Source organism: Artemia sp. Qi Xiang Cuo, chromosome 1 (genome assembly GCF_049724085.1).
Source record: "Artemia sp. Qi Xiang Cuo chromosome 1, ASM4972408v1, whole genome shotgun sequence".
NCBI classification, from domain to species: Eukaryota; Metazoa; Arthropoda; class Branchiopoda; order Anostraca; family Artemiidae; genus Artemia; species Artemia sp. Qi Xiang Cuo.
Window position 1 is genome coordinate 58,387,517 of NC_142794.1, and position 24,283 is coordinate 58,411,799.

Genomic DNA, 24,283 nt, shown 5'->3' on the forward strand with positions numbered 1-24,283 from the left:
CAGCCATCGGCAAATTATCTCTAAAGCTTGACCGGACGAATAAAACTAAAAGTATCTGGAACAACTAGCTGTCTAAGCTATATAGTGTACTATCACGGTGTGGCTTCTAGGATGCTTCAGTCTGTGTCAAAAGTAAGGAAAGGGAAGAACTAGACGCGGCGATTAGGCGTGACGAAAAGCAGGGGCAGATTCTTTTTGGGGGGGGGCATGGTTAAAACTGGTCAAAACAAATCACATGCCAGACGTTTCGAATTTCCCGCATTTCTTCAGCACGTCAGCTGGAGCGCCATCTATGGCCACAGATGTAAGAGTAGTGAGACAGCTGGTCCGCTAACCCATTTTGGGTCGCCGTAAAGATTGGTTTTCTGAGCGACGCCGATTCCATACCATGTGAAAAAAAATCCATGTTTTCTTCAAAAATCAACGTTTTTTATTGAAAAATCCGTAGAAATCCAAGGCGTTTCCTAAATCACGTTTTCATGGATAAATCCATGGCGGTGGCAACCCTGCTGCTATCACACGTTCGATACGATGTGGCCGAGTGGGATAAAAAGAGAAACATATCCACGGAAACAAATCGCTCTTCAACAAACTCGAGTACTGGACTGTCAAAACAAAATTGCCAAAATCACTCAGTTTTCAAACGCTATAGTAACAACTAATTTAGGAAAATCCAAACGTATCGTACGCAAGCCCGTATCTAGGGGGGCAGGGTTTTGACCCCCCCCCCCCAAAAAAAAAAAAACGATTCGAAAATACGTAACAAAATGCTTGAAAGAAAATTTTTGATGCGTTTTGTACCCCCTTGAAAAAAATCTTGGATGTGCCCTTGATGGTTCGTCTCATTCTCAGCTTTGTTTTTTTTATTCGCTTAATTGAGTAACTTATTTATCCAGATAGAGGTAAAAAAAACGTCTGGCAAAATCAGACATTTTGCTACTTTTTTCATCAACATCCCCCCAGCTTCCTTTGTCTGTCAGTAGGTTTGCTTGCTCAAAAGTATTGAATAATAAAACCGTATTTCTTTCTCTCTCTGTTTCCATCTGAAATTTGCAGCTGCTATATCATCGTGACGCAATTGCATCTGCTGGTCAGCATGCTTGGATGTGATGATTCATCGCCTATTTTTTTCAGTTACTCTACTCAATAAAATCGAAATGTTTTTACCGTTTGGTGTGCTTGGTGAAAATAAAAAACCCTAGAATATAATTACTTGGTGCATGGTACATGGAATTTGTGTATGGTATTTGTGAAACATGAACACACAATAATAAAAGGGGATGTTCCACCCTTCGCTTCGATAGGGATTCCAAGAACTTTCCGGAGAGATTATTAAATAATTTGGTTAAAAGTGCATTTTATTCGAAATTTTGACCCCTTTTCCTCCTGAAAAATCCTTTGAACTCTTTCCTTTGAGTCACACCTGGGTGTAACTGTAAAAAAGCAGTAATTCTGTACAGTCGAAATTTTAAGGAGGGTATTTAAGAGGCTTTATCAGTGGAGAAAGGGAAGGGGGTTGAAACACATTAATTATAGAGTAGGCCTGCATTTTCCTTCAGAATTCCTTTTCATTAGTATTTTTTGAATAGAAGAACTTCCTACAAATTACAAGTTAAGCTAACTGCTGAGAACACAAATTTATTCTTTTTCACACTAGATAGGCTACGACTATTCAGCCTGACGGCACCAAAATCCTTTCCGTGCACTTTCAAACCGAGATTCAATTCTTAAAGGGATTTGATTCATTTTTTAAGGGGGGAAGGGGTTCAGCAGTCTTAGAGAGCTTTTCATATTCTTGATATAATCAAAAACTAGGCTTGCAAACGTTTGTATAGTTTTTCAGCTTTAGAGAAGGGGGAATCTGAACCCTCTAAGCTTCTCTCTGGGCTGTGCTACGCATTTTGCACTAAGCTTGTGAATGTGATAGTATGGAACATATGACATGGTTTGATGTAGGGAATTTGTATAACAATTAATTCAGGGGTGTCATATTCAAACCTTTTCTCTAGAGCAAGAGTCCCCAAACTTTTCTCAAAGGGAATAGATTAAGTTTGAGAAATATTAATCAAGAGACGAGAAATAAAAGACCACGACCAAGTAATGGGTTTATAGTTCTGTTCCGTATTTTAAGATGGCATGTTTCCGGGGTCAGTTGCTGAAATTCCGCACACTGGAAAGGTTTTTATAGCTTGATTAAAGAAAACTACGGGCCATATCTTCTTTCAATTTGATGGTTATCAGGGTAAGAGTCCCCATTTTTATAGTGGCCCTTCTCTAAGCCCTTTGAAAGATTAGCTTTTGTGTTCCATTCCTTTAAATACTGTATTTTAAGACAGAAATTCTCCCTGGAGGTTGCGCGGGGGGGGGGGGAGGTTGGCATATTCATTAAAATAATCAAAAAATATATGGGAATTACAGGAAAACAGAAAAAAGAATGAGATTTAGGGGGGGGGGGGGGTTGGGAATATGTCTATTCAAAAAATAGGAAAATTGGAATAAGAAAACTATATTATCTTCATCAATTGAGAAGGGGCAAACCAAACAAAAAACTCTTGTGGACGATCTCTACCATACTCATTTATGATTAGTTTAATTTACTTCTAAGTAGCACACAAAAATACATTCAGGGATGAGTTCAATTGACATCTCAGGTTTCTCACGTTGCGAAAGCCATACCCCCACCAAAAAAAAAATTAATAAATTATTTGTTCCTTTCACGAAACGGTAATAAGAAACAAGAATTGCACGCTTACAACAACATAAAGAGCGAAGTAGATCCCACTCTTCCAAATTAAAATCTTAAAACATTTTATTTAACAAACACTAACATTTTAAAACAAAATGTTGAAACATGTGTTTTGAAATTAAAACACTAGAAAATGTTCGTTGTGCGCCATACCGATACCAATAAACCTTTCCAAATTATTTATTTCCCTAAAATTACGGTCACTTAACTTAGTACCCCCTCCCCCCTGTTCAAACGACCCACATAAATATTTATTCTCTCTCTCTCAAAAATACCTTGACCCCTTCAAGAACATAGAAAAGTTAATTGAAACCTACTACCTTTACCCATTAGAGAGAAACCTTTGACATTACCCTCCTCAAACACCTTACTTTGTGTAATTGGTAAATGTCGGTCAGCCAATCACTAATCTAAAAATACTTATAATGCAAAAACAATCATAAAATGCTATACAATGACGCTTCAAGTAATTATTTTTTTCATTGTAAAATCAGATTGAGGTTTGCGATCCTCACAAGAGAGTTAAAATGTACTTTTTAATACGTATCGTCAAATAGGCTCTTTACATAGTATCCACATTAGCTTATTTTAGGGTAATGAGTATTTCAATAAAGCCATCTATATCCTATGCTTAATCAATCTACATTCCTGTTTGTTGATGACTGTGTCATATCCAGGTAAGGCAAATCCCATTACGGTTACGTTTGACTGAGTCTTTAGCTGCTCTTCGTAGCCTCAAAACTGTTTTCAAGAAACATTAGGTTTCAGGATTGAGCATTTCAATGAAACCATCCAGCGCTCCTACATAAGCTACAACTCGCTTGGTAATTTTGAGTTTCTAAGTAAGGCACGGCTTTTCTACGAAATAATACTGGTTATTTCTTCACCGTTTGTGTAACCAACGAACCAAAACACCGAATATTGATCATATGCATGTCGAAGCGACACCCCCCCCCTCCTTCCATGTAGAATAATCGTGAAATGGCTCCTCTAAAACTCTCTGAGTCTCGTCCCTGGGTAAGAAAGTCAGCGAAGGAATTACTCGAATTACTTTTTTCGTTTCTAAACAAACAAATTCGATTATTTTGATGCTTCGTTGCGAGAAGTAATAAACAAAAACACAGATAACTAGAACACTAGCTTAAATTTGTAACCCCCTGATCCAAGTCTCTTTCTTGTCTGTAAAAGGGAGGATGGTACGGAGCCTTGGCTATGTGGGGGTTGGACAGATGGTTTATTGAATCGATTGAATCGCGCGAGCGCAGATTAAGCAGTTCGATTGTTCCGGATTATTTCCCGGTGGAATCTGAGTTTAGTAGCATTTCAGTACTTGTGGAGAGAGGGAGAAATTCTTTTACGGTTTTTTCAGTTGTGTTCCGTTTGATCTCATTTTTACTTATCCTTTTGGATTTAATTTCTCCTTTGTTGCTTTTATAGGTAAGATATTTTTATTGCATTCAAAAAATAAGCAACAGCTGGGAACCTGTAGGATAAACATCTGGGTAAATTTTTCGCAGTTCATATTATTGACTTACGAATAAAGTAAACATAGGCTGCCACTCGATGCCTTTTTTATGTTCTTTCCAAATATAATAATCATTTTTGTGAGAAATGAATTTTACTCCCACCCCTATAAATACCAATTCAGGGTATATATTTGCACATTAGGGGGTCGGGGAAGTGAATACACCATTCGATGCCTTTTTTATGCTTATTGTGAATATAATAATCATTTCTATTGGAAATGAATTTCAGCCCCCCCCCCCCCCTTATATATGCCAAATCAGGGTTTGGTTAGGTTGTAGAAATATATACCCTGAATTGGCATAGCCTATATAGGGGGGGGAGGCTGAAATTCATTTCCGATAGAAATGATTACTATATTCGTAACCAGCATAAAAAAAGGCATCGAGTGGTATATTCACTTTATGCGTAAGTCAATAATATGATTTGGTAGGAATTTACCATGTGTACTTTATTCGTAAGTCAATAATATGAACTGCGAAAAATTTACCGGTAATGGTATACCGCATAAACACTAGATACAATAACAAAAGAGTAGCCTACCATTCGACTCTCCATTAAACAGTGTTTCCAAATATAATGGTTCGCTACCGTGACAGCTGCTTAGTAGCCCTCCTATCTCCTTGAGCGGCATCTCGTACCATAAGGGGGGGGGGGTGCATTGTCGGAAACGCGAATATGTACTACTTTGGCGGAAACGCGAAAAAATACTACTTTTTTTTTATTAAGGTTTGCTTCAGAAAAGCCCACAAATTTTGAACGTTACCGTTTTTTGGAATTGACATTAAGCTAGTTGGCATTATGAACCAACTGTTCAGGAAAAGTAAATACAAAAATAATGCACGTCTACAGAATCAGCATCTTGTCCTATTAAAGGGGGGGGGGGCAAGGCCGTACCCAGAGGGGGGGGGTGTTAAGGGGGGTTAGACCCCCCCCCGAAATTTTTGTGTGACTCGTAAAAACGTATCAAAAATGGATTTAAACAAATTTTGTATGCGTTTTTAGTTTTTTTTGTGTAACCCCCCCCCCCGACATTTTTTTTAGTAAAACCCCCTCCGGAAAAAAATCCTGGGTACGGCCCTGGGGAGGGGGGGGGCTGAGATCTAATTGTAATGACAATGATAAGCCTGTTATATTTTGAAAGAGGATTGGATGGAGAATCAAAGGGTAGGTAATAAGCTACCTTTGATTAACGGAAAACTATGATAATAGAATAGCTGAGTAAACGGTACTTAGCTTATCTGTTAGCCAGTACACACTCGAGAATTTGGATCTATAAAATTCTATAATAACCGGTTTATTGCTGTCTGTATACGGAGACAATTAGCTTTGGCTTAGTGGAAAACTAGGCTACATTGTAGCTATATTTTAATAAATATTTAGTTGGTATTTTGGTTAGGTTACGTTTTGCATGCAGCCCCGCTATAATTCCCCCCCCCCTAATGTGCCAATGTATAGCCCAAATTATATATAGGCCTAACCTATCTGTCTCCCAAGCATCTCAGTTGTTTCAACCTCGTATCTGTAGATCCAAATTCTTGAGTGTACTGGCTAATAGATAAGTGCCGAGTAAAGTTTTAGTGGTTGACGACTTCTAAAAGAAACATATTCTTTACTTTATGCTCTCGCCCCCTCCTGGTGGTCCCAGATATGACCCAAAATAAGTATTTTCTCGTTGTTTTTTATCGCGTGATGCGTCATGTCTTCTTTGTAAACTGGTTTCTCACGTTTGACCCGGTGAAAAACGTTATGTCTGATCCAGCAATAGATTTGCTAAATAAATAGCCTGAATAATTTTAAAATGTGGGTAACAATGGAAGAAAACATGATAATTCTCTTGGTAGAAATATGGTGCATATTATAAAGTAAGAATTTTATTGTTTTATTTTAGTTTTTTATGCATCCCATGGCTATGTCTTAGACCATCAGGGGAGGTAGGGTGCATTGTAAGAAAAGCGACCATGATATTTGGAAAGAGCGTAAAATAAGGAGTATAATAGTATTAATTTATTTATTTAACAAATTGTCTTTAGAAGCGGTCAACCACTAAAAGTATCCAAGAGTAGTAGGTTTACCATTCGATAACCCAATTGGAGCTCTTAAATATATAGTAATTGGGTCTCTTACAATGCACCGCCTCCCCCTAGCTGTCCCAGATATAGTCTTGGGTTATATGCAAAGCTAAAATAAAACGCTAAAACAATGAAATGCTTGTTTTATAATAAGCAGCACGTTTCTATTCATCAGATTTTCCTTCAATTATTATCCACTTTTTCATTTCATTTTTAAATTGTAGGCTATTGTTATTCCCTGATCTCGATTCTTTTGCAATGACATTGACATAGTCCTTTGTATGGGTTAAAAATACATCTACCCCTTTATAAAGAAAGGCACTGCATCCCCAGATGGAAAATGACGGCCTGTTTTTTCACTCATCAATGTGCTAAGATCTTACGTCTTTTGTCAGAAAACGCTCAAAAGTGAAATCTTTGAACTAAGGTCTTACATCTTTTGTCGTTTTTATGCAAACGTCTTTCATCATTTTGCAAGTTCTACCATCATTGTTCTATATGGCAGAACAGTCGCTTTCTTCGCACTTTTTGCTAACATCAGTGAGCTGTAAGATCTTAGAACTAAGATGATTTAAAAAACGATAATCTTTGCAGAAAGGCGCAAGAACATAGATGTAAGATCTTAGTGCTAAAAAACGACCCTATTATTTGGGGCTTATTAGAGATTATTTAAAAAAAAGCATATTAAAAAAAACGTGGTAAAATTCTAGTTTAGCTACTTTTTGCTGTCTTGGAAAGGGGTTATGTTAGGAAAACGAAACTTTCAGGCATGGGTCTACAGTCTAAAGTATGTGCTGGGAAATACTTTGAAGTATCTACCTCCACTCCTTCTTCCTCTAGATGGCTTTGACCTTTGATGACCTTTACAAATCTTTGTGTTATAAAACTGAAACCTTGCAAAATAAGTCTTCTGCTTAAATGAAGTACAACAAAACTGTTTTCAGCTTCGCAACTTTGCTCAATTCCAATTTATGAGGTTATAAAGATTTGCGAATACATTTCCTATAAAGACCCATTGATATGGCTTAAAATTTTACTCAAATAACAGGAATTGCATTTTTAGAACTAAAACCACAGAAAAAGAAGCTGATAATGAAAATTAAGGTAAAGTATTGTTATGTCTAAATTCAAAAGGAAGACCTGTCAAGTAGGCGAATTTCTAAGATTTAGAAATCAGAAGAGGGTTAACGTAGAAGCGTGGCATACTTTCCGAAAGCATGTTTTTGGCCCTGGATTCATTCCGGAAAGTTTCATTTTTCTAAACGAACCCCTTCTCAAGATAGCAGAAAGTGGCTAAACTAGAGTTTTACCAAAAACGTCAAATGGAACCCGAAATGGTATTTTTCTTTCGTTATCGTAGTGATTCCTTCAGAAGAGCTGCTAATCTAGGATGTCACCAAACGGGTGTTTTTTTTTTGTTTTTTTGTTGTTTTTTTTTGCTATACGAGTTCTGTCCAATAAGTAAATTTAATCCTGATTTCTGCCTTACAACGTAAATTCACTGAAATGGGTGGAAACAGCCTACCGTATAGCCTACGTGTTGTATTTGGGAAAACACAAACCATAAGCTTCCATGGGAAGGTGTTTTCAAGCTACTATCCTCACTTCTTTCTCTCATTTCTATTATCTTCATCTCATTTCCACTATCCTTTTCATCATTTCCGGACATTAGAAGATTGCGTTGATGACAGGTCTGTAACTATCTAAATTTTGACAGAATCATTTTGCCTTAATTTTGTGGTTTCAGTGTCTTTTTCATTGGATCCTGTTTTCAAATGCAATTCCTATTGTTTTAGTAGGATTTTCAGCCATCTCAATGCTTTCCCCCTAGATTTAAGCAATATATTTACAAATATTTAAAACCATATTAATTAGAATTGAGGAAAAGTATGAGGCTCAAAACCCTTACCTTGTGCCTCGTTTGAGCAGTGATTATATTTCTCAAGGTTTCACTTTTACAATACAAATACTATGAAAAGTCATCCAAGGTCAGTGCCCTTTACAGGGAGAAAGGATGGTGGTAGGTAAAATACCTCTCTCCCTACCACCAGGGGATCACTAAGGCTCTGGATCGATTCCTTGAAGTTTCAATCTCGTTATTCAACTGCTTTCCCATATTGACAAAAGCCCCTAATCTGGAATTTTACCAAAATAGACGGACTAAGTCCAAATAACAGAAGCTAAATGAGCGACTGCAAGGCGTGGTGATGGCTTCGAAGGCCATCCCATGTTACCCATGTGGTAGGTAACCACCCCAAAGACCGTCAAGGGGGAGGGCAAATCTGCACCTCTAATACATGGGGCCTAGTACTCTCTTACGCTATTGCCAGATTAGGTCAGGCCAAGCCTCACAAATAACCCTAACCATATAAGGATAAAAAGATCCAAATAATTGGTTACCGCGGTGTAAGTCTGTTTTTCTAAACTAGTCTTAACACTAAAATAACAAATTCTTGTTTCATCACACTTAGAAACTTTCCATTTATTGAATTTTCAGAGTCCCTTTTAGTATAACTACACCTCCCCTCGTAATGCCTGGATATGTAGGTTGTATCCAAAAGTCTTCTGTTTTTTGTTTTCGAATTAATTAAAAAAACTTTTTCCACAAAATAAGTTTTTCAAAAAAAAGTAAAGAACTCCATTAAACAAAAAATGAGCAAAAATAAAATCAAATAATCTACCAAGCGTGAAACTACCACAAATCAGCATCGATAAATAAATAAAACCCAAAACGAACAGAAATTACAATAAATAACCGAGTCAAACTCAAAACGAGCAGAAATAACCATAAGTTGGGCGCAAAACCCCTATGCCTTCCCAAGGCCAGAACAAAATTTGCACTTTACTGAAAAAAATATAAATGTTTTTACTTTTATAACTTTAATAAATCAAATAATATTAACATTTTGATTACTAAATATCAGTTTATCTATATTAAACTGACCTCCGATCACTTTCGACTATTAAAAAGGGCATCAGCCCTTTCTATTTTCAATTGAATGAGCCCTTTTCGAAGTTTCCCACGACAACTCCTTCGATACGAAGTGCCCTGGTCTAAACAACAACAACAACAATAAATAATACATTATATATACCCATATCGATCTTTACTATAAAAATGTCAAGCCTTCCAATCACTTTCGAATATTGAAAAGGGCATAGGCCTTTCGATTTCCAGTCGAATGAACCCTTTTTGAAACGATAACGCTTTCTATAAACAGCTTATATGCCCCAAGGGCATAAACTACTACCCTTATCCTAAGGGCTGTTAGGGTGGTTGTCATCCTCTAAGACCGAATTTCCCGAACTTTCAACTACGTTAAATAAAATAGCTATCTCAAAATTTTGATTGGATGTGTTTGGGGAAATGGTGGGCGTAAAGGGTCGGTATTCACTCTCCAATCTCTTTCAACTATTAAAAGTAGCCCTAGCGCTTTCGATTTCCAATCAAATGAGTCCATTTGAAGTATGCATGACAAAACTTTAAATAAAAATCTTATATGCACCCAGGGCATAACTAAAAATCTTTGCCCTGAATGCTGGGGGGGGTGTCATTCTCAAAGACCTAATTTCCAGAACTTTCTACTACGTTGAACAAAATGGCTATCTGGAAATTTTGATTGGATGTGTTTGGAGGAATGGTGGGCGTGAGAGGGGACTTAGTTACCCTCGAATCACTTTCGATTATTACATTGGGCACTAGCCCTCTCAATTTCCAATTGAATGAGCCCCTTTTGAAGTTTTACGACAACTTTATCTATAAAAACCTTATATACCCCCAGGGCAGAACTTACAACCTTTGCCCTTGGGGCTCTGGGGGGTTTGTCATCCTTAAATACATAATTTCCAGAACTTTCAACTAAAAGGGCTATCTCTAAACTTTGATTGAATGCTTTTGGGGAAATGGTGGGCGTGAGAGGGAGCTTAATTACTCTCCACTCACTGTCGACTATTAAAAAGGGCAATTTCAATTTCCAATCAAATGAGCCCTTTTTGAAATTTCTATAGCAACTTTCTATATAAACTTTATATGCCCCCAGGGCATAACTTACAGCCCTTGCACTGAGGGCTCTGAGGGGGTTTTCATCCTAAAAGACCTAATTTCACCTTTCAACTACGTTGAACAAAATGGATATCTCAAAATTTTGATTGGATGTGTTTGGGAAATGGTGGGCGTAAGAGGGGCGTTAGTCGCTATCCAATTACTTTTAACTACTAAAAAAGGCACTAGCCCTTTCAATTTCCAATTGAATGAGCCCTTTTGAAGTTTCTACGACAACGCTGTCAATAAAAGCTTTATATCCCCCCAGGGCATAACTTACAATCCTTGCCCTGAGGGCTGTGGGGGGAGGGGTTGTCATCCTTAAAGACCTAATTTCCAAAACTTTCAACTACGCTGAACAAAATGGCTACCTCAAAATTTTGATTGGATGCGTTTGGGGGAATGATGGGCGTGGGGGGGAATTAGTTGCCCTCCAATCACTTTCGACTATTAAAAAGGGCATTAACCCTTTGAATTTACAATCCAATGAGCCTGTTTTGAAGTTTCTACGACAACGCCTTCTATAAAAACCTTATATGCCCCCAGAGCATAACTTAAAACCTTTGCCCTGAGGGTTCTGGGGGAGTGTCCTTCTCAAAAACATCTTTTCTATCTGGAAATCAACTACGCTGAACAAAATGGCTATCTCAAGATTATGATAGGATGGGTTTGGGGAAATGAAGGGTGTTTGGGGGGGGCCTAGGTGTCCTCCAATAACTTTCGACTGTTAAAAAAAGACCTAGGCCTTTGAATTTACAATCGAATGAACCTTTTTTGAAGTTTCTAGGATAACGCTTTCTATGAAAACCGTATATACCCCCAGGGCCTAAATTAAAACCCTTGCCCTAAGGGTTGTGGGGGAGTCCCCCCCCAAAAAAAAACATATTTTCTATTTGGAAATCAACTACGCTGAACAAAATGGCTATCTCAAAATTTTGATTGGATGTGTTTGGGGGAATGATGGGCGTGGTGGGGGGGGCTACTTGCCCTCCAATCACTTTCGGCTATTAAAAAGGGTACTAGCCCTTCGAATTTCTAATCGAATGAGCCTGTTTTAAAGTTTCGACGACAACGCCTTCTATAAAAAACCTTATATGCCCCCAGGGCATAACTTAAAACCTTTGCCCTGAGGGTTGTGGGGGAGTGTCCTCCTCAAAAACATATTTTTTATCTGAAAATAAACTACGCTGAACAAAATGGCTATATCAAAATTTTGATTGGATGTCTTTGGGGGAATGATGGGTGTGGGGGGGCTAGTTGCTCCGATCACTTTCGCCTATTAAAAAGGGCACTAGAACTCTCAATTTCCAATGGAATGAGCCCCTTTCGAAGTTTCTACGTCGACCCCTTCTATATAAAGTGCCCCTCTCTAAAGGAAAAATTAATAAATTGTACGTTGTGCCAACATCATTCTTATATGCCTTCACGGCATAACTTAAAACCCTTGGCCCGACGATTGTTGAGTAATAACCTCGTTTACAACAAATTGTTTCGGTGGAAATCAACGAAGCGGAACAAAATTGCTCTCTCAAATTTTGATTCAAGGTACTTGAAGGAATAAGGGGCGTGAGGCGGATAGTTGCCCTCTAATCACTTTCGACTATTAAAAAGGGCACTAGCTACTCCAATTTCCAATCGAATGAGCCGTTTTCGAAGTTTCTACGACAACTCCTTCGATACGAAGTGCCCGGGTATGGAGAAAAAAAAACACGTTGTGCCCTCATCGTTCTATACTTAGGCAGCGCTAGCGCGTTGCCTATGATTAGTGTTAGTCGGCGTTATAAGACAACTCTTCATAAGACATAAGCACATAAAATTAAGCAAACCAACAACATCCGCAAACTCATCTATGTGGCCTTGGGCTATATCGAGGCAGTTGGCGAATGGGGGCGTGGATGCAGTTAATTGCAGTTGATTTGAACCACTGTATGGAGGTGAATGGAGAATGGAGCTCGTCCGGAATGATGCAGACCATGTCTGCTGACCACGTACCTCTGGATACGGGGTTTCCCCTAACTAAACGCTCCGATCAGGGTGGCCTCAACCTCTTGAGGTAGGGGGAGCCCACCCCAGGATTCTCAGTATACAGGTAAATCCTGGCTCTAATCAGAATCCAGGCCTAGGGTCGGTTTGGCTTGCAGCCCTCCACCCGAAACCCATTGCAACGAATAGCTTAGCAACTGTCTCGGATGACCAACCTTCTTTTATCCCATCACGACCCTTGCTTGCCCCTGGACTGAGAAATGACCAGCGTTTGAATCTTATTGACCAAGGTGGCCTCCGAATTGCCACCTGGAATATATTGATATTAAATTTTCCCGGAGCTAAGACGCTTCTGGCGATAGAACTGAAGCGATTCCGCATCTCTATTGCTGGAATAACAGAAACCCACCTAGTCAGGAATGGAAATGATTCCATAGGTGAGGGATACCACCTTCTCTGGTCTGGCCAGACAACCACCAGGAGAAATGGAGTCGGACTAGTTCTTGATGACAAATCCAAGAAGTGTCTATTGTCTTTCACTCCCGTCTCGGATAGAATCACTAATGCTCGACTAAATCACAAGCAAGGAAAAATTACAGTCCTTGTTTGTTATGCCTCGACAAACGAAGCTGACACCGAAACAAAGGACATTTTCTACTCTGCCCTGACGAATTAATTGTCTAAGATATCCCCGCACGATATTGTCATTCTCCTGGGTGACCTTAATGCAACTGTGAGCGACAACCACGACTTATGGCGACAAGTCATGGACCAGTTACTCCGGATTCTCTAAATGACAATGGTCTAAGGCTTCTACAACTCTGTAGCATGCACAACCTTGTGATTACGAATACCATGTGGGCAAGGAAGGACATTCACACATATACATGGTACTGCAACGACGGCCATACCGAAAAAATGATCAACTACGTCATTGTGTCACAGAAATGGAGGTCTTCGATCAGTAACTGCAAAAAGTATAGGGCAGCTGAGATTGAGAAAACTAACCATCGCCAATTCATCGCTAACATGCGACTAAGGCTCAAAGCCCAGCAGTCAGAACCAAGACCAGTCAAGATCGATGTCTCTCATCTCTATGATAGAAGATGCGGTCGAAATATGCCATTGATGTTTCGAACCGCTTCGACGCACTCCTGCCATTTGAAAATTATGACAACGCATGGCTCTCGTTCAAAAAGAATGTTCTGGAATCAGTGGCAGCAAATGTTGGTCGGAAAAAGCGTGCTAATTAAGCGTGGATTCAGTCGGATACGCTTGACGTCATAGAGCAGAGACGCAAGGCGAGGTTACTGGGTGACATGCCAACCTATATAGAAGCCTTAATGGGGTCCGCAACAAACTGATACAGCGAGAAAAGAAACTGTATCTTGATAAGAAGGCACGTGAGCTAGAGTGTGCAGCCCAGAAAGGTGACGCTGGCAGTCTCTACAACCATCTCTGTGATCTAACAGGAGACATAACCCCCTCGGTTGCATGTGTTGTCTCTGTGGATGGTCAGCCGCTCAGTGACGAAGCTGCCCAGGTCAGTCGATGGAAAGACCACCTCTTGTGCCTCCTCAACGCCAAAGCCGTAGCGCAGACTGACCAGGAACTCATTAGCCTAGCCACCAGCCCCCAGGAACTGCTGACAATTGACACAGAAACTCCTTTCAGGTAATCAGAAATCTACACAGCAGTAAAATGTTTGAAGAACAGCACAGCGGCAGGCGTATGTCTAATATCTGCTTAGCTCCTGAAGTATGCCGGACCGGCGATGCTACTTTGACTCCATATGGTGTTTTCTGTGGTTTGGCGCACAGAATGGATCCCGAAGGACTGGCGAGCTGGTATAATCCTGCCCTTATGGAAGAGAAAGGGGAGCAAGAGCATCTGTTTGAACTACAGAGGCATAACGCTACTTTCAGTGCCTGGAAAGCTCTTTGCTATGACCCAGCTGGATAGATGGACGAGTATCCTCAGATGAAAGAGGAGAGTCCAGCAGGCGGGGTTTACGCCCGGGAGATCCACTGTCGAACAAATCTTTACCATGCGCCAGTTAATTGAGAAGATGAAAGAATTCAGGAGGAAAGCATATGTAACCTTTATGGACTTCAAGGCTGCGTTTGACTCTGTGGATTGCAACTCGCTTTGGCTGATACTTCAATCAACTGGTCTACCAGACAAATACTGCAAGTTGTTTGAAAAGCTTTACGAAGAGACCGTGGGTTGCGTCCAAGTCAACGGCATTTGGCAGCAAAACCAGTGTACGCCAAGGTTGTGCCATCACCCCGGAACTGTTCAATTACGTGATAAACCATGTTATAACACGAACAACAAATTGCCCGCCCTTGGGTCTGCAGTTTCGTAATTGCGTTCTGATGGACTCTGACGTTGTAGATGATCTTGGTCTCGTTGCTGACTCGATCGACCAGTTGACTGACGCTCTGGAAGTCCTAGAGGAAGAGGCAGCAAAAGTGGGGCTAAAATAAACTGGCTTAAGACGAAGATAATGGGAATTTAGCCCCCAAGCCCAGTCTTGCCCCCTGAGAACATAACTGTTTGCGGAGCTCCTGTTGAAGTTGTTCACAGAAGAACTTCACTTATCTTGGCTCCGTGCTGTCTAATGAAGGCTCTATAGAGGAAGAGGTGTGTAGCCGAGTTTCAAGAGCCTCGTCTATGGTCGGAAGGCTCAACAATCTCTGGAGAATGTCGCATATATCTAGGCGCACGAAGGTACGAATTTATAATGCATCCGTAGGCTCGGTCCTCCTCTATGCAGCGGAGACCTGGCCTCTCAAATCAACAATTCTCAGCATGACAGACGTCTGCCAGACGAAACAGCTCCATCGGATTCAGGGACTTTGATGGGACGATTTTGTGAGCAACGCAAGGTTGCTCGCACTCACCTCGCAAGTGCCATTCTCCGTCCAAATAGCGCACCGAACTCTCAGATGGTTCGGACACCTCCTGCGTATGCCGACGACAACCCCAGCCCGAATAGTCTACGATTTTGACGCTAAAGCTAATGGCTGGTCTCGCCCGAGGGGCAGACCTCAGACAAGGTGGAAGGATAGCCTCAACAAATTCCTTGAGATCGCTAACATCGCTGTCGAAGAGGCCCCATTAATAGCAGTAGACAGGTCAGCCTGAAGGAGCAGAGTTGCGACACTCTCTACGCCACCCCCAACGTGGCAGGAGCCTTAAGTAAGTAAAGTAAGTATATATAATTAGGTATGTATTTCACTGGATAATTATATATACAGTGATTTGAACTAAGCCGCTTAGACTGGGATTACATGAAGATGAAAAATTACAAGCTATAGTGATGACAGTTGTCTTGTATTGTTCTGAAACAGTGATCAGATTGCCAAAGATCGTCCTTGTCGGTCAATCATCTAGGGCCAAACGAGGACTCCCAGCGTGTTGTTAGTAGTATTGGTAGTAGCATGTTCAAGACTCCTACCTTCTGGCTGCTGCATCATGCTGTATCTTGGCTGCTGTAATTCTCGACGCGTCTATGTGGCTATGTATTTCACTGGATTTTTAACAAAAATCATGGGCACCACCAAGGAAGTGCTGTTTCAGCTTTTCAAGTCTTTTATCACTTAGACCAAACGTATCACTTTGACCGAAACCGGCCTCGGTCTTGCTGGCTTCACCACTTGCAGCAGCCGAAAAGGCCCAAATTACTGTCTAGGCTTTGTTTATAAACATACAATGACAGATTAAAGTTCGTTATTCCTGTGCATTTCCCGTGTTAAGATTTGGCCGAGTCTTAACACTCTTCCCGGGTGAAACTAAGCCATATAATCGTAGAATAATGACAAGTCCCACTGTTGTACGCCACGTTTGCATTCCCAAGGACAGACACCATCGTTAGACCATTTGACCTAGTTTACCCCCTTCGTATCTCCATACTTTATATCTCTGGTGGAAAACTTTAAAATATTTGAAAGAAATATACTAAGCTTCAGGCGGATAGGTTAAAGTTTTAGTTTATAAGCATTTTCAGTTTAGGGACTTTTCGTAAGTTACAGTTTAAATTAGAGCACAAATATCGTTGATCTAACTTTTATGAGATAAATTTGTTTTAAATTCGTCTGTATTGCTAATCATAATCATACTGTGTTAGTAATTGAAATTTATTTTGTCGGCAAGATTGGATTTTTTTTATATAGTATTTTATGTTCCTTGACGAGTAAGATGTGAATCTCCTTCCAAAGAATAGAGCAGACAACATTTGTCAAATGCAATTAAATGATAAGTAAATTCAAACATTAACTTAGGAAGAATTGAAAATAAATTTCCAGTGTATGAAAATTACTTTATTGAAAATATGCACACGAAGTCATAAAAGCCGGTAGATTTATTTTGGGGCATTTCTTCTATGATTTTTAATTTGACGTATAACTGACTCCTCACGATATCCACATTGGAAGGTGTTTTTTCCTTGGCTGACTTGTTTACTATCAACATTTTGACATTTCCCCGTTTCTCTTAATTACTCAGCAAAAAGAACGAATGGGGCTTCTTCCAATAGTTTATTACCATGTTATTTCTCGATAAACGTTATTTAAATCTTAGAAAATTGGAAACCCTTTTTAGGGCTCGAACGTCATCTATTGTGGAAATCAGTTTTTAGATTCAGTTTAAACTAGTCAATCATGTGACTTCTGATAATCATGTTTTTGAACGGAATCAGGTGCCTCACTTCGGGGGAGGGGGCAGGAGGTACTCCTTAGGTTTTGAGAAATACGGTTTTGGTATCTTCATTGAAACAAATTAAAGAGATATCAAATTTTTGCCCCTTATATTTTGAATATTCAGGTTACCCCCCTCTCTTACATTTTCGTGGATTGACGCCACTGCATGGAATTTCTTTTATTGGCAATGAAAGTAGTTTTTTGTTGAAACTCTGTTTCTCGCTTTTGGTGTCCGTTGTTCTAAAGACCAAACTAATATCAGAGTAACATTTATGCATTAGCACTTCACCACTAACAGCAGTTAAAAATCAAGAAAAAGTTTCTCAACTTAAAAAATAGTACAACTCGCATTCTTTGCGTTTTATATATCGTTTTCCTTTTTTTAATATCACCTTTTTTCCCTCTGAGCGCATGCAAAAGTGCAGTTTCTGATATTTTTTTTCTCTTTGACTTTCTTCCCATCCACAATATTCTCCATTTAGCTATCTTAGCCATTATTCATGTAATCATGAAGAACATCAGTACTTTAAATACATTGTTTTAGAAGCTTCAAAATAAAACCTTCGATATATACATTATTTCTCCGAAAAAATAACTGGGCTAAGTATATGAACTAACAATGATATGCGTATATTAGGACCAAAATGATTTCTTAGAGCTAAAATCAGTTTTCAAGAATCGGAGTAAAACTTGAGCACAATAGATAGTATTAATAGGGCGAGAAAGACATCCCTGCATTACATAGCATTTTTTGGTGTTCCATTTTGACAGTTAGTTTTCCATGTAAATGAAAAATTCTGACACTTTGACAAAAAAAGGGTGTCATTGTTTAATGCTTCGTTGCCGGCAAATAACAAAATGTCTGTTATGAATTCTATCTGTAAAAACTGAAATTTTTGTTTATACTTCATGGCAATGGTCTATGTAAAATTGAATACTGATGCCTTTGGTCAAAGCACTCGATTATTTTAGGATGATCTTAAGATCGTATCTTGACAGTTTGGGCCGTGATAAAACTAAGTTTTTTTTTACCAATAAAGTGTTCTAAAACTGACCGGAAAACTAAAAATCTACTTGAAACTGAACAATTGGAGAAAAAAATTGGAGAAACAACCCCGGGGTTGCAAGCGGGAATGTATATCCGAGACGAAAGCAAGTTGGTAAAACCCCCAAGGAACCAGCGACTTGCACAAAGAATCTGGGTAAATATCGGCAAAAACTGGATATTTAGGGATAATGATGGGTTAGACCCCCCCCCCCGTCACTACTCTTAGTAAGTAGCAGAAAGATGAGTGAATTCATACCGAACAGTGTAGATAGCCTGCTCATCCAACAACGGTAATGAACTGGTAAATAACATAGGAAAAAATGTCACGGTACGCATCAAGGTAAACACTAATGGAAACGTTCTATTTCTCCCTTTCGTTTTTGTCCATAAATGTGGTTTTTCCTTTTCTTTTTAGATATTTTCTTGGTAAAAAAAATGTTTCTGGTTCTAAAATGTAACGGTTCGGAATCCATTCGTGTTTTTTAATCTTTTTTAAAAGCAAGTAGGCTACTCGGGGACCAAGCTTCGCTTGATAAAAAGAGAGACAATTTTTAAACTCTCTCGAAAACTGACTTTAATTTTGTTTTATTTGATTTGCTATAGATAGTAAAATTATTACAATATTGTATTTGTATGTCTGGATATTTGTTACGTCATACCTACGAAAGATGTTTATCAAAAAAATAAGTAAGGCCCTAGACAAATTTTCCCAAAGTCAGAACCTATCTAGATCGTTTTTTCGCACCGGAAATCAAAACAATTATCTTATTACGAACGATAATCACCGACCGGAGCTCGGTGTCCTGGTATACAAATGATTATTGTAATCTTTCTGAATATATAATGCGAAACAATTAAGAATCCGGGACTCACTTCACAGCTATCAAACGGGATTGTCTTTCTCTAAAAGCTCGGAATCAACTGATTTGTCAACAACAAAAATTTCATTTGGAATTCCTCCTACTTATGCGCAAGGCTTTCAACCTTCAGTGGTCTCTAATCTCAGTCAGCAGATGATTTATGAGTAAAAGTAAGGGAATGCGAATTTTCCCCAATCGTGACCTATCTAGGTCGTTCTTTCACACCGGAAGACGGGATTCACTTCACAGCTATCAAACGGGATTGTCATTCTCAAAAAGCTCGGAATCAACTGATTTATCAACAACAAAAATTTAATTTTGAAACTCCTCCTACTTATGCGCAAGGCTTTCACCCTTCAGTGGTCTCTAATCTCAGTCAGCAGATGATTTATGAGTAAAAGTAAGGGGACACGGATTTTCTCCAGTCATGACCAATCTACTTCGTTCTTTCACACCGGAATACGGTATTATGCCAATTTTCAGGAAAATATAATGTCTTGTCCAAGGAAAGCTGTACTGATAAATGAATATACATGCAATTATTGCTTGTTTGTAATATAAGCTATCTGTTTTCTTTGTAATTTTTTTATCCCTCTGATTTTTAAAATCTATTAACTGTAATGTGAGTGAGAAACTAAGAAATTATTTACATATCGGAGCTATAAACAAGGGGTATCAGTCCTTGTTTATTAGTAACATCGACGACGATGAATGGGGACTTCCTTGGATATCCTACTGAACACATTCGTGTATACATAGCTGCACGGGACAAAGAGGCAGAAATGGAGCTAGAAACATGGCAGGACGGGAGGCGAACTGTATCTTGCTGTTGGATGATCAGCGTTATGAGACGGAGAGGTGCAACGAGATCACGGCCAAGTTAAAGCTTTCTGTACTTCTGATTTTGGAAAAATTCTAATCCGAATAATTGTTTATACAAACATTAAACACAATCTCACTTGTACTAAATACAAATAAGCGGAAGAATCAGCAAAAATCCATAAAAACAGTGAAAATCGAAAAAAACGCATAGTGAGAAATGGCAACAGGAACTTTTGGTACTGGTGTGTTATATGGACACTTCTAAAAAGTCAAGTTTGGTTAATGCTAATGAAATAAAATAGGATGCATATATAACAGTTTATAAACAAATTTGGGCTATATATTTGCACATTAGGGGTGGGGGGTGATGGGGGTAAAGCATAGCATATATTAAATACATAACCTAACCTAGGTACCTTTTTTCCCCTTAAACCCCCAAAAACAATCCCTTAAATATTGTAACTCATCGAGAAACCACGGCTTTGCAGTCATTTATGTATAGTGGTCTCTGGAGAATAGCCTGTTTGACGGGTTTTTCGTGACTGGTTTCCTTGTACAATGTACAAAAGTGTCCATATAACGCACCAGTACCGAACTTTCTAACTAAAACAGGATAATTAAACAAGGAAAGTTGCTCCTAAGGTCAAAAGTAATCCCCACTGTTCAGAAAAATAACTAATGCCAGAATCGAGTTCAGATTAAGCTGAAAATGAGAACTAAGAACATCAAAATCTGGTTCCGCGTCTGAAACCACCCGTGTGCTAGGGAAAAAATGGACCTTGCCAAAAAAGTAATCCAACGAAATGGATTATTACACTACGTTTCGTACTTTTCTAGATTATAATTTTATTCTTCAGAACAAAAAAGAAATTGGTCAAGTAACAACACTTATTTTTCTTATTAAATAGCATATATTGTTGGTTAGTAATTGCTACAAGGGAGGGCTAAGCTTGACCTTTTTTCTCGGCATGTCTTTGTGAAGCTTTGAAATTGAAAAGCATGTCCTCACTTGTTTAGATTCACTGAGACGCCTGTTTCAAATGCAAATACGATTCGTACAAAGGATATTTATCTCGATACTATTTACTGCTAGACAGATGCTAATAATGCAAGCATCTGTATTTATGTCAAATGCCGACCAGCTGCGAGTTTTTTAATTTGTCATAAAGTACGAGATTGTGCTTTTGCCCGCATTAACGACATCAGGGTTCCGGTTTCTGACAAGCATTCCTACGGGTTCTTCTCCAGCTTTTGGTCGATTTCCTTCTCAAGTAGTCTGAATTTACTGAATCGCTATTAACCAGGTATTCAAGGGCATATCCAGGATTTATTTCGGGGGAGGTTTATAAAAAAGCCTTAAAAAATGCATCAAAAATTTGTTTGTATGCATTTTGACACGTTTTTAAGAGTTGGAAAAAGATTTCGGGAGGGGCAGGGGGTCAAATTCGGATGCCCCCTAGATATGGTCATGCAGGTAGCCTATTGATATTCTTAAGTACTTACCCAGCTGCTTCACAGTTGTGGAAACGATTTTATTTTTTGTGCATGAATTACAAGCCCCTTCATTTCAGCATAAAATCATGGCGCAACATTGAACCCAAGGCCGTATTCAGAAAAGGGATTAGGGGGTTAGAACTTCTCTTCTAGAAGTATTTGTCATCCTCGTAAAAATGTAATAAAAATGCACAAACACAATTTGACGGATTTTAATGTTTTTTCTGCCCCCTCATAAAAAATACACCCCCCCCCCCCGAACAAAATTCCTGGATACAGCCCTGACTGAACCAAATAATTTTTAAAAGCCGATCACTCAGGAGAGGGACAGGCTGGATATTTGCCGCCCCCCCCACTTCCTCCTTAAGAAGATGAATGGTTTGCGAAAAACGTACTACTTGTAATATTCAGTAAAATATAGCACTTTCCTTGTAAAAAGAAGATAACTACAATTTTTGTTAATGAATTTTCCAATATTTAGAAGAACTTTTCGGTTTCAGCGGAAACAAAAAAAAACATGTTGATCTCATTAAAACACCAGCGACCAAGTACGCATTATGAGTGGGATATTGAAGGAGGGACTTGGCTCCTCCAGTTCAGGGTAATTTTTGTCCTTTTTGAGTTCTATCGCATTCTATATTTGGGTTTGAAAAACTCCCTCTTGACACTCAATTATACACGAAATTTGACTACTTTACTAATTTTGATGCAACAAAGTTCATGATGTCTACTTTTTGTGCGTCCGAATTCGAAAAGTCATCTGATTTCCACCATTGGTGGATCCAGAGGGGGCCGCCCCCTAACGTAGTCTAAAGTAGTGTAATTTACTTAATTAGCGCAAGTTTACGTTAATTAAACTTGCTCCTAACGCAAGTCTATTGGATTAACCTATTTTGCACCCTCCCCCCTTAAAAAAATCCTGGATCCGCCCCTTATTTAAACCAAATTTTGACTCTGATCTTGTGTGTATTTCCAACAGTTTTGAATAGGATTTAAATATTCTAATTATTCATGACCCCATTAGCAAGGGTAGAGAAAGTTGTAGAGGGCAACTCTTCTGGTTCACTAGTCACTAATGCTTTATGTACTCCAACAGCGGATTGTTATGTGCTTAAAGCCCAAATCTACCAACAAAAGAAGGAATGCGTCGCCTCGGTCAAAATGGGTATTTTCTTTGCAACCATATAAACTAAATCTTGAAGTGGGACTTGCGACCCAAGAGGCTACGTATTAGATCGCTACGCATAGCCAGCACCACAAATAGAGGCGGATGTGAAGCCGTAAAACTTGATACTTGACAAACAATAAACATTATAAAAGGGTAGAAGCATTACGGTAATGGGGTGCATTATCGGTGAGATGTGGTTCCCACTATTACTCCATCCCCCATTACAGTCCTGAAGCATGGCTCCCAATCAACACTTATACAGAGCTCCCTACAGTAATTTGTAGCTTGCATTGAAATCCAAATTTTCAGCTTGTTAAGCCATTAACAATGTTTATGGGGCTAAAAATGCGATGTGACTGCCCTAAAGCAAACATTGCAAGTATTTTGCAAATGGTGTTCGATTTTTGAAAATGATGTTAGCCTGTTTCAATCTAATCCTCGTTTGCAAAGCTATGTATGTACCCGTTGTGGATATATTGCCGAGGCTTGGGATGGGACTTAGAAACCTTTAGGGTGCCTTTGCAAAAAAAAATGTGAATTTAGAATTTTCTGACTTTTGAGGTTACACATCGGGTAACACCTTTTTTATACAAGATTTTTGATGCCATTATATGTTATGGGCCGAACGCACACTGCGAACTAGTGCGCCCTCCCATTCCTAGAGGGTCTGGAAACTGGAGAATGTGAATATCTTCTGCACTTGGGGCTTACACAGGGCCGTTTCCAGGAGGTTACCCGGTTTGACCCTCCCTCCTCTGGAAAAAATGTCTTCGAAACCTAAATTGGTCATAAAATGCACATATAAAGCTAGCTCTTTTCAAAAACTACAAAATATATATAACTTCTAAATGGGTCTTACACATGCGAAAAAAAACCTTATTGGAGACCATTAGAGAAAATCCACGAATTGTTAACCGATTCTTCTGTATTCTTTCTGTAACTGCCCCTCTCCAAACAAAAAATCCCAGATATGGCACTGGGCACACACACTACGAATTTTCGCTCTTCCATATCTACTGTATATAAATAAAAGGAATATATGTTTGTGTGTCCGGAATGCATTACTGCGCTGTTCGTCCGATTGCCAAGAAACTTTAAGAAGTTGTTGAGTGCACTATTGCGAAGGTTTTAGGTATAAATCCCCCTCCCCCCTAAGGCCCTTTTGCATGTAGGGGAACTCTTTCAGGGGGTAATTATCTGAGGTTTTTTCCTGGAGGGGAAATTTTCCTCGGAGGGTGTTTTCCATGGGTGTAATTTCTAACTGGGGGAATTTCCCGGGATGGGAATATGGCGGACTCCGAACACAAGGGAGTTTAATCGTTGGCGAAGAAATAAAATAAGAGTTGTTCACAGAAAACACTTTTTTTTGGCAAAACAAACCAAAGGTTGATGCAATGTTTCGTTTTGCCAAATCGACATAATTTCTTATGTTGTGCAGTCCCAATTTTAATTTATGTGTTTTCGAATCTATATTGTGGTGGTCAAATATGGTTCTGAAGCAAGGGCGCTCCGGAAAGCGGATGAAGATTTGCTAGATGTTTTCCAGAGAAATTGCCTACGGATTGTTCTGGGTACCCCTCTGGCTGACCGTATTTCAAACTGTAGGCTGCACGAAAAATGTGGTTCAATCCCACTTTCTAGGCCTATAATGAGAGAAAGGTTTAGATGGCTAGGGCATGTTCTGCGGATGAAAGATGACTGATTGCCAAAGATTGTCCTTTTCAGCCAAGTGTCTAAGCCTAAACGGAAAGTAGGTCGTCCGCGGTTGGGGTGGGAGGATGTCATACGGAAAGATTTAAGGGAAATGGGAATTTCCTGGGA

The 24,283-nt window shown here is 39.2% G+C and overlaps 1 protein-coding gene across 2 annotated transcripts in view; it reads left to right on the top strand.

Moving 5' to 3' along the window:
• Positions 1-4,056: 4,056 nt before the first annotated feature.
• LOC148956521 (ELAV-like protein 2) overlaps positions 4,057-24,283 on the top strand; it is a 117,811-nt gene continuing 97,584 nt past the window's right edge. For both annotated transcript variants that reach the window (XM_089085701.1, XM_089085709.1), the window contains exon 1: positions 4,057-4,183. The gene's annotated coding sequence lies outside the window, so the exon portion shown is untranslated. The remainder of the gene's footprint in view (positions 4,184-24,283) is intronic.